Genomic DNA, 11,215 nt, shown 5'->3' with positions numbered 1-11,215 from the left:
TGGAGGCTTGGCTGTTACTATCATTGCTGAGCCGTTGTCGATGAGAGGAACAGAACGCATGAAGAAGGTCTGAGGATGGGCTAGTTGGCGTCACCACCATTCTGGTCGTTGGGAATTGCCGTCGGGGCCTTTGTCATCTTGGTAAGCTCTAGCCTTGTCTCAGATCTTCTTTGTCTATTAAATTTGTCGTTACCGTGAGAGTTTGTTACCGAGGTTGTCTGTAATAGGAAAAATAATTATCGCGAGTTACTCTGCCATCAATAAATGGTCTCTAGAGCCACTACCGCTCTGTTGCTTCATTTCTCTTTAGCTACAATAATTTATTCTTGCCTTGAAGCCCTTACCGTTATTATTCTGCTATAGATTATTGAGAATTTCATGATGTTAACATTCTAGGGTCGAGTTTTGAAATTGTATGATTAAAATAGAAGCTGCTGCGGTAGAATCCTGCTTCGTTTCTTGTGACAAGTCATCGTTGCTGTGAACTTTGACTTTCGCTGTTGGTATTGCCTAGGAATTAATGAGGTTGATGCCACGAGTTAAGAATAGGAATGGTACTCTTGACGCGTTAACCATTAAGGGGTTCGAATTTGAGGTATGGGTTTTCTTAAAATTTATTTTATATTACAGAGTTGTTGTAAATAGATATTAGTGGTGCAAAATATACTTCTGTGATTGTGTTTGTCTTGTGGATGTGGTTGTTTGCTGGATTGAATTACTGATTGCTTGAGTGTTGGCGGTTGTTACTAAGAAATTGGTTTGAAAAGTTATTTAGTTGATTATTATGAAAAGTGGTTTTTCTTGGTTTTAAATTTAATTTGATAATGTAATGAATCGGCTTTGGAAATGATTTTGGATATGAAAATAAATTAATTTTGGATGCGGTTTGATTTTGAATTCGTTTGATTTTATAAATGATTTAATATTTTAGCTGGCTTGATTTTGAAAAAGATTTATTATTGGAATTGGTTCGATTTGAAAATAATTTGATATTAGAACTTGGTTAGGAAAATGAGGACCTAAAATAGTGCAGAGTCCGAGTTTTAGAGGAGATTGATGTGTGGAAAACGATCCAACACAAAACTCACCGGCAAGTATACCGGGGTCGCATCAAGTAATAAAACTCACGGAGTGAGGTCGATCCCATAGGGATTGAAGGATTGAGCAATTTTAGTTTTAGTGGTTGATTTAGTCAAGCGAATCAAGTATTGGTTGAGTGATTTATGATTGACAGAAGCTAAATTGCTTGAAATGTAAAGGGGAGGGAAAATTGCAGTAAATTAAAGGGCAAGAAAGTAAAAGAGCTGAATCTTAAGGTGCAAGTAATGTAAATTGCAGAAACTTAAAATGCAAGAAATCTAAATTGCATGAATCTTAAATGGGTCAGGGATGTTGGATTGCAGAAATTAATCAAGGAAAAAATAAATTGCAACAAGTAGAAGAGTAGAGGATTGATTCAATAGAACTAGATCTTAACAGAAAAGTAAAAATGCCTTGAAGAGTAAACAGAGAAATACTGGTGCTTAATTTGCAGCAAAAATAAGTGCTTAAGTTGCAGCAATTAAAAATTGGGTTCAAGATCTCAGGAGTAGAAGAGACTAGATAACAAGTCTAGATCTCAAACCCTTCCTTGATCCAACAAGAACAGTTACAGCGTAAAGAAGAAAAGTGAATTGCAGAATTAAAGAGAAGATGAAGCAGTATGTGAATTTCAATTATGCAGAAAAAGTAAACAAGAGATCTCAAGGTGAGATGAAACAGAATTTCTTCAATTCTCTACCAAGATTCAAAGGAAGAAAAATAAAAAGTGCTCAACCAAGAACAAGGAAGAAGAGAGATCATTCTCCTTCCAATTCTCTAAGATCTCAGTTCAAAGCTTTCAAAATAAAATTCAAAATGAAGTCTCAAAATGTAAAGTTCAAAAGTCAAAAAGAAGGTCCTAATTACATCAAACTATCTCCTATTTATACACTTTCTATTCTTGGATTTTGGAATTTGAATGGGCTTTTTGATTGGTGAAGAAATGAATTAAATTGGATTTTTTAATCCACTTTTCAGCCCGATGAAGAATTTGGCTCCAGGAGGCTACTCTGCTCTTGTGGAGAGCAGAGCAGGAAATCTAGCATGAGGCCTCGTGCGTTGCTTGTGCTGCGTGTGTAGCATCAGGATGCTACCCTACCCTTGCGGAGAGCAGAGAGTGTGCGTGCGTGCTTGCTGCTGGTCGTGCCAATTTGTGTGCGCGCCAAGCTCCTAGCCGTGGCGTCAATGTGCTGCCCGTGCCATTCTAAGGAACGCTGCTCTGCTCTTCTTGTGGGCAGCGCAACAAGGCAACCAAGGGTCCTTGGTTCGAACTTGGTAGGGGCATACGCTGCCCCTTTTTCCTTGGCTTTCTTGGCACCAAAGTAGCGCCTAGTTCCTTGGTTCCCAAGGTGCTGTGTTCCGATTCTTGGAGATTGAAAACAAGCCAATTTTGGCTTGTTTTCCTTGTTTTTGATCGCTACTTTCCTTCCCCTCTTGTCTTGGGTTCGAAACCCATGGGTAGCACTAGGAGAAGCAATTTCTTTGAATTTTTCTTGCATGGAGCCCGATATTGCTCTTGAGGAGGGCAGGGCAGAAAATTTTTTTCTTCCTTTGGTCCTGACATAGAATTGTGCTCTGCTCTTATGGAGGGCAGGGCAGTGATGTTTTGGAGGCTTGGTTCATTTATGCTGCTCTCTTGGAGGCAGTGTGCTCTTGTGGAGAGCAATGTTGCTTCCTCCTTCAATGTTGCGCCACACTTCTTAAGCCACGTTTTTCTTCTTTTCTTCTTTTCTTCTCCTACAAGAAATCAAAGCAAACCAATCAAAGTATCTCCAAACTCATAAGGTTTATAATTTATTAAAAAATCAATTAATTTTAGCTCAAACCTCATGATTTAGCATCAATTAAATGGTGGTTGTTTGATTTAAAAGAAGTCATGCATTTTCATTCAAATTACTTACTTAGGATGCAAGAAAGTGCATAAAGACTACTGAAACAAGTGAAATTAGCTTGAAAAAATGGGTATATGATGACTTGTCATCAGAGATGCTGCCAAAATTTATAAAAATTGGAAGCTTTATTTGAGGTAATTATTTAAAAAATTTGGTTTTAAAGATTATATGTTTTAAGTTTGATTTATTTAGAAAAGAATTAATTATGTTTAGAATTGGAATTGTTGATGAACGGAATAGGAGGATGGATGATGATGATTGAAGTTGAATGAAGGATGATGAGGAATAATTTTAAAGTATAATTTTTGAATGAATGTGGAGATTGAATTGATGATGATAATGAATTAAAAATATATGAGACTTACAAAATTGAGACAAATTGTTGACCCTCTATATGTAAGATGTGACCGGACACTTTAACTCCCCGAGTTCCCCCATGGGCATGCATATATATATATATAAATTTGAGCTTAGGTTGTCTTCCCATGGATGAGCTGGAAATATTTCTGGATATTGAGCGGGGAGCGCGACAGAAGACTGTCTATGGTAGCTACTAGGAAGTCGGGGGGTAAACGAGGAATATAGGAGACTTGCATCATATGCATTTCCATGCTTTGTTTGAGTGTGAATATGTTTTAGTTTGCCTAATTGTATAACTATTATTAACTTCTATCTAAACTATGTGTTGTAACTACTATCTATACTGTGCTTTCCTTGTCTATTTTGCCTATGTTTGCTCTGGTGTGCACTCTTGTTGATTGAGTATTGGTGCTGAATGATGATAGTGTGATTGATTTTGTGGTGGTTTCTGATTAAGATTTAGAAAAGTAAGAAATATCATACTGGTTCAGCATAGACTTAATGAACCTATGTTTGGAACAGGTTGGTCATTCATACTATTAGGAACTTTTAAGATTCTTTTATAAGAAAAGTAAGTTTGGTTTTCTGGATAATTAACTAATTTCTTTTAAAAAGGTTTTGGATTTTTGGTAGTTAAACCGTCAGTTTTCAAAAGATTCATAAGACAACAATAATCACTGAACTTGAAAATAGATTTTCTCTAAATATCTTCTTATAACAATTTTGAAATTCCGTGGTGAGACCATGTAGTTAGGTTCTCACCCCCTACAGACTTTCTTTTTCAGTGGCAAGTTCAAGAAGCTTTGGCGCGAAGCCCGATTGATCTACAAGCTTTATATGAATGTTGTATATTCTGGTTTGTTGGTTTAGTTGAGATTTAACCCCTCGTCAATTGTCATTTTCAGATTTTAGAGGGGGAGGACTTGTATTTGGAAACTTTTGAATAAGTTTATGTATCTATTATTATGTGGATATAATGTGTGATTAATGAATTAAAGTAAAACTTTTTGATTTCGTAACTAAAATTAGTTTATATTCGCAAGGCTCAACATTAAATAATTATAATATTAAATTAACAAGTAGAGGTAAGTAACACCTGAGCTTTTAGTACATCATGAGGTTTAAAAGTAAGGTGTTACTTATGGTATCAGACAGTTCATTCTGATTAGAGCCTTGGGTGGACTAACAATGCTTCATTGCATACTTGAGTGTCTGTCATGTTGTAGGTCTTGTCCAAATGACAAGAATAGAGCTTTATAACATGACTATCTATTGATTAACGCTGTTGCTTACCGTTGCATATCTGCTAATGTTATGTCTGGCCACTTAATGTTGATGGTTTATGTGTAGGGGAAGTTAACGGGATATCATACATAGAATAGAACTGATGAATGATGCAGTTCACGGGTTTTGGGAATGAATTAATTTGAAGTTTGTTCTATTTCAGCGTATGATCCTTATTCGTGCATAGTGTTATCTCTTTCTCTATCAATTGCATTGGAATTCCTTATTCATATTTCCTTAATGAAATGTGATTGATTTAATTGACAACCAGTGCACGAAATCGCAATCACACTTTTGCATTCCGCACAACTAACCAGCAAGTGCACTGGGTCGTCCAAGTAATACCTTATGTGAGTAAGTGTCGATCCCACAGAGATTGTCGGCTTGAAGCAAGCTATGGTTATCTTGTAACTTTAGTCAGGATATCAATAATTCTCAGGTTTAATGTGAAAAGAAAAGAACATGAATAGATACTGTTTCGTAGTATGGAGAACAGGTTGAGGTTTTGGAGATGCTCTGTCTTCTGAATCTTGCTTTCCTACTGTCTTCTTCTTCATGCACGCAAGGTCCTTCCATGGCAAGCTGTATGTAGGGTTTCACCGTTGTCAATGGCTACCTCCCATCCTCTCAGTGAAAATGTTCAACGCGCTCTGTCACAGCACGGTAATTATCTGTCGGTTCTCAATCAAGTTGGAATAGAATCCAGTGATTCTTTTGCGTCTGTCACTAACGCCCAGACCTCAGGAGTTTGAAGCTCGTCATAGTCATTCAATCCTTGAATCCTACTCAGAATACCACAGACAAGGTTTAGACCTTCCGGATTCTCTTGAATGCCGCCATCAATTCTAGCTTATACCACAAAGATTCTGATTAAGGAATCCAAGAGATATTCACTCAATCTAAAGTAGAACAGAGGTGGTTGTCAGGCACACGTTCATAGGTGAGAATGATGATGAGTGTCACGGATCATCACATTCATCAAAGTGAGGAATAAGTGATATCTTAGAATAGAAGCAAGCATGATTGAATGAAAAACAGTAGTAATTGCATTAATCCATCAAGATACAACAGAGTTCCTCACCCCAACCATGGGGTTTAGAGACTCATGCCGTAGAAGATACAATAAGAAATGTGTAATGTGTCATGAGATGAAGATACAATGTCAAAATATCCTATTTATAGTGAACTAATAACCTAGGATATACAGAAATGAGTAAATGACGTAAAAATCCACTTCCGGGGTCCACTTGGTGTGTGCTTGGGCTGAGCATTGAAGCTTTCATGTGTAGAGGAGTTAAACGCCAGCTTTTGTGCCAGTTTGGGCGTTTAACTCCAAATTTTGTGCCAGTTCCGGCGTTAAACGCCGGGAATTCTGAAGCTGAATTGCAACGCCGGTTTGGGCCATCAAATCTCAGGAAAAGTATGGACTATTATACATTGCTGGAAAGCCCAGGATGTCTACTTTCCAAAGAAATTAAGAGCGTGCTAATTGGTGGTCAGAATCCAACAGTATCGGCAATCCTTTTTCAGCCTCTAAATCAGATATTTGCTCACGTCCCTCAATTTCAGCCAGAAATTACCTGAAATTACAGAAAAACACACAAACTCATAGTAAATCCTAGAAAGTGAATTTTAAATAAAAATAATAAAAACATACTAAAAACTAACTAAAATGTACTAAAACATACTAAAAATAGTGCCAAAAAGCGTATAAATTATCCGCTCATCACAACACCGAACTTAAATTGTTGCTTGTCCCAAGCAACTGAAATAAAATAGGATAAAAGAAGAGAACATACTATAGACTCAAAATATCAATGAACTTAGCTCCAATTAGATTAGCGGGACTAGTAGCTTTTTGCTTCTGAACAGTTTTGGCATCTCACTTTATCCTTTGAAGTTTAGAATGATTGGCATCTATAGGAACTCAGAATTCAGATAGTGTTATTGATTCTCCTAGTTAAGTATGATGAATCTTGAACATAGCTACTTTATGAGTCTTGGCTGTGGCCCAAAGCACTCTGTCTTCCAGTATTACCACCGGATACATACATGCCACAGACACATAACTGGGTGAACCTTTTTAGATTGTGACTCAGCTTTGCTAGAGTCCCCAATTAGTGGTGTCCAGGGTTCTTAAGCACACTGTTGGATAACTTTTTATATTTATTATTATTTTTTATTTTTTTATTTTTTTTTTTGAATTCACTGCTTTTTCTTGCTTCAAGAATCAATTTAATAATTTTTCAGATCCTCAATAACATTTCTCCTTTTTCATCATTCTTTCAAGAGTCAACAATTTTAACATTCTTTAATCAACAAATTCAAAAGACATATGCACTGTTCAAGCATTCATTCAGAAAACAAAAAGTATTGTCACCACATCAAACTAATTCAACTAGTTTCAGAGATAAATTCGAAATCCTGTACTTCTTGTTCTTTTATGATTAAAGCATTTTTCATTTAAGAGAGGTGATGGATTCATAGGACATTCATAGCTTTAAGACATGAACCTTGAATTTTATTAATCATGAATTAAGAACAAGACTCAAAAATAAATATAAGATAAGACTAATAGTAATAGAAAAGTATAAATTAAATGACTCTAAAATAGACTCCTAATGATAGAGGTTATCACAGAGTTAGGACTCAACAACCTTGATTTTGAGAAGTGGATGCTCCCTCAACTTGTGGGGTATTTGACCCTTCAAGGGAGAGCTTCTGGCGCTTCAGCTCCTGTAGCTCACGCCCCTGCTTTTCTTGTTCCTTCAGCAATTTGCAGAGCATGCAGTTTTGATTCTGCTATTCTTCCTTAATTTGTTCCATAGTTTCTTGCAGCTTGGCAACAGATGATTCTAGGCTGGCCCAGTAGTCAATTTCTGGAAGTTCAGGGAGGAACTCCTGCGCCCTCCTTTTGATAGAGTTATCTTGCATTTGTCCTTCTATTGACTTCTTAGTGATTGGATGTTCAATTGGGATGAATTCATCTACTCCCATCCTCACCCCAGCATCTTTACATAGCAAAGAAATTAAGCTTGGGTAAGCCAGTTTGGCTTCAGTGGAATTCTTGTTTGCAATTGTGTAAATCTCACAAGCAATCAGATGATGAACCTCCACTTCTTTTCCCAGCATAATGCAATGAATCATCACTGCTCTCTTGATGGTGACCTCAGAACGGTTGCTAGTGGGCAATATAGAACTCCCAATGAAGTCTAGCCAACCTCTTGCAATTGGTTTGAGATCTCCTCTCTTGAGTTGGTTTGGGACACCTTTTAAATTGGTTGTCCACTTAGTTCCAGGGAGGCATATGTCCTCTAGAACTTAATCCAACCCCTTATCTGCTCTCACCATTCTCCTACTAAAGGATTCAGGATCATCTTGTAGTTGAGGCAATTTGAAGACCTCTCTTATTTTGTCCAGATTGAAGTAAATAATTCTCCCTCTGACCATGGTTCTGTAGGTATGAAAAGCAGTTCCAGTCATTCTCTGCTTATTTGTCAACCACAGATTTGAGTAGAATTCCTGAACCATGTTTCTTCCAACCTTTGTCTCAGGGTTGGTTAGAACTTCCCATCTCCTGTTTCGAATTCGCTCTTGGATCTCCGGATATTCGTCTCCTTTCAGATCGAATTTAACTTCCGGGATCACTAACCTCAGACCTATTATTTTGTGGTAATGGTCTGCATGTTCTTTGGTTAAGAACTTCTCTTGACTCCAAAGATTCTTTGGAGTATTCTCTTTCTTGCCTCTTGAATTGGTTTGTTTTCCCTTAGGAGCCATGATCTTGATAAATCTTAGCTTAGTGATCACGGAAAAGCACACCAAACTTAGAGGTTTGCTTGCCCTCAAGCAAAAGAAAGGAAAGAGGAGAGAGAGGAGGAGAGCAAATTCAAATGGTGGGGAGAGGTGGATGGCCGAGCATTATTTATAAGGGAGGGGGAGAGATTTCAAAAATTTTGAAGGAGATTTGAGAAGATATGGAAAGAATTTGAGAAGATATTTGAGTTTTCGAAGAAGATTTGGAAAGGATTTGAAAGAGATTTAGAGGAATGATTTAGAAAGCTGTTTAATTTTTGAAATTTGAAGGTGAATGATGAAAGTTTGTAATGTGTTTATGAAAAAAAATTATGGATCAAAATAAGAAAGTTTGAAAAAAATTTGAAGTGGAAAACAAAATCTCTGTCCCCTACCTTTCTGGCGTTAAACACCCAGAATGGTATCCATTATGGCGTTTAACGCCTACTTGGTGGCTATTATGGGCGTTTAACGCCCAGCCAGGTGCCCTGGCTGGCATTAAATGCCAGAAACCCCTTTATCACTGGGCGTTTTGCTGAACGCGCAGGATGCTGCAATTCTGGAGTTAAACGCCCAGAATGGTGCCCATTCTGGCATTTAATGCCCAAAATGGTGCCTTTACTGGCGTTAAACGCCCAGAATAGTATCCATTCTGGCGTTTAACACCCAGAGTACCCCTTACTGGCGTTTTCTTGCCAGCAAGCTCCTTTTCTCTGCTTTGTGCACTGAATCCTTCTGTAACTCTGTGAATTCCTTCAATTTCAATGATCAACCTTGAAGAATGTATATCAAACTTTTATAGAACAAATAACCTGCTAATGACTGGGTTGCCTCCCAGCAAGCGCTTCTTTATTGTCTTTAGCTGGACGTTTACTGAGACTCATTCAAGCCTCAGTTTTGAGCATTCCTGCTCAAAATTACTTTCAAGGTAATGTTTGATCCTCTGTCCATTAACAATGAACTTTTTATCAGAATCAATATCTTGAAGCTCAACATATCCATATGGTGACACTCTTGTAATCACATACGGACCCTCCACCGGGATTTAAGTTTCCCTGGGAATAATTTGAGCCTAGAGTTGAAGAGCAGAACTTTTTGTCCTGGCTCAAAGACTCTGGATGACAACTTCTTGTCATGCCACTTCTTTGTCTTTTCCTTATAATTTTTTGCATTTTCAAAGGCACTGAGTCTGAACTCCTCTAGCTCATTTAGCTGAAGCAATCTTTTTTCACCCAGCTAACTTAGCATCCATGTTTAGGAATCTGGTTGCCCAGTAGGCTTTATGTTCCAGTTCCACGGGCAGATGACAGGCCTTCCCATACACAAGTTGGTATGGAGAGGTTCCTATAGGAGTCTTGAATGCTGTTCTGTATGCCCATAGAGCATCATCCAAGCTCTTTGCCCAATCCTATCTACGGGCAATAATGGTCCGTTCCAAGATTCTTTTTAGCTCTCTATTAGAGACTTCAGCTTGCCCATTTGTCTGTGGATGATACGGAGTTGCTACTTTGTGGCTAATTCCATATCGGACCATAGCAGAGTACAGCTGTTCATTGCAGAAATGAGTGCCCCCATCACTGATTAGTACTCTGGAACACCAAACCTGCTGAAGATGTATTTCTGGAGGAATTTCAATACGGTCTTAGTATCATTATTGGGAGTGGCAATTGCTTCTACCCATTTAGATACATAGTCTACTGCCACCAGAATATACGTATTTGAGTATGATGGTGGGAAGAGACCCATGAAGTCAATACCCCATACATCAAACAATTCAATCTCTAAGATCCCTTGTTGAGGCATGGCGTAACCATGAGGCAAGTTACCAGCTCTTTGGCAACTGTCACAGTTACGCACAAACTCTCGGGCATCGCTATAGAGAGTAGGCCAGTAAAAGCCGCATTGGAGGACTTTAGTGGCTGTTCGCTCACTTCCAAAATGTTCCCCATACTGTGATCCATGACAATGCCAGAGGATCCTTTGTGCTTCCTCTCTAGGTACACATCTGCGGATCATTCCGTCTGCACATCTCTTAAAGAGATATGGTTCATCCCATAGGTAGTACTTGGCATCTGAAATTAATTTTTTTCTTTGCACTCTGCTGTACTCCTGGGGTATGAACCTCACAGCTTTATAGTTTGCAATGTCTGCAAACCCTGGAGCTTCCTGAATGGCAAAGAGTTGCTCATCTGAAAAGGTCTCAGAGATCTCAGTAGAGGGGAGGGACGCCCCAGCTACTGGTTCTATTCAGGACAGATGATCAGCTACCTGGTTCTCTATCCCTTTTCTGTCTCTTATCTCTATATCGAACTCTTGCAGAAGCAACACCCACCTTATGACCCTGGGTTTTGAATCTTACTTTGTGAGTAAGTATTTAAGAGCAGCATGGTCAGTGTACACAATCACTTTTGACCCTACTAAATAGGATCTAAACTTGTCAATGGCATAAACCACTGCAAGTAACTCTTTTTCTGTGGTTGTGTAATTCTTTTGTGCATCATTTAGAACACGGCTAGCATAATAAATGACGTGCAGAAGCTTGTTGTGCCTCTGTCCCAACATTGCACCAATGGCATGGTCACTGGCATCACACATTAGTTCAAATGGTAATGTCCAATCTGGTGCAGAGATTACTGGTGCTCTGACCAGCTTGGCATTCAGGGTCTCAAATGCCTGCAGACACTATGTGTTAAACACAAATGGCGTGTCAGCAGCTAGCAGGTTGCTTAGAGGTTTTGCAATTTTTGAAAAGTCCTTTATGAACCTTCTGTAAAATCATGCATGCCCTAGAAAGCTTCTGATTG

The sequence above is a fragment of the Arachis hypogaea genome, chromosome 6 (assembly GCF_003086295.3).
Source record: "Arachis hypogaea cultivar Tifrunner chromosome 6, arahy.Tifrunner.gnm2.J5K5, whole genome shotgun sequence".
NCBI lineage: Eukaryota > Viridiplantae > Streptophyta > Magnoliopsida > Fabales > Fabaceae > Arachis > Arachis hypogaea.
Note: the sequence above shows the minus strand (reverse complement) of the source record.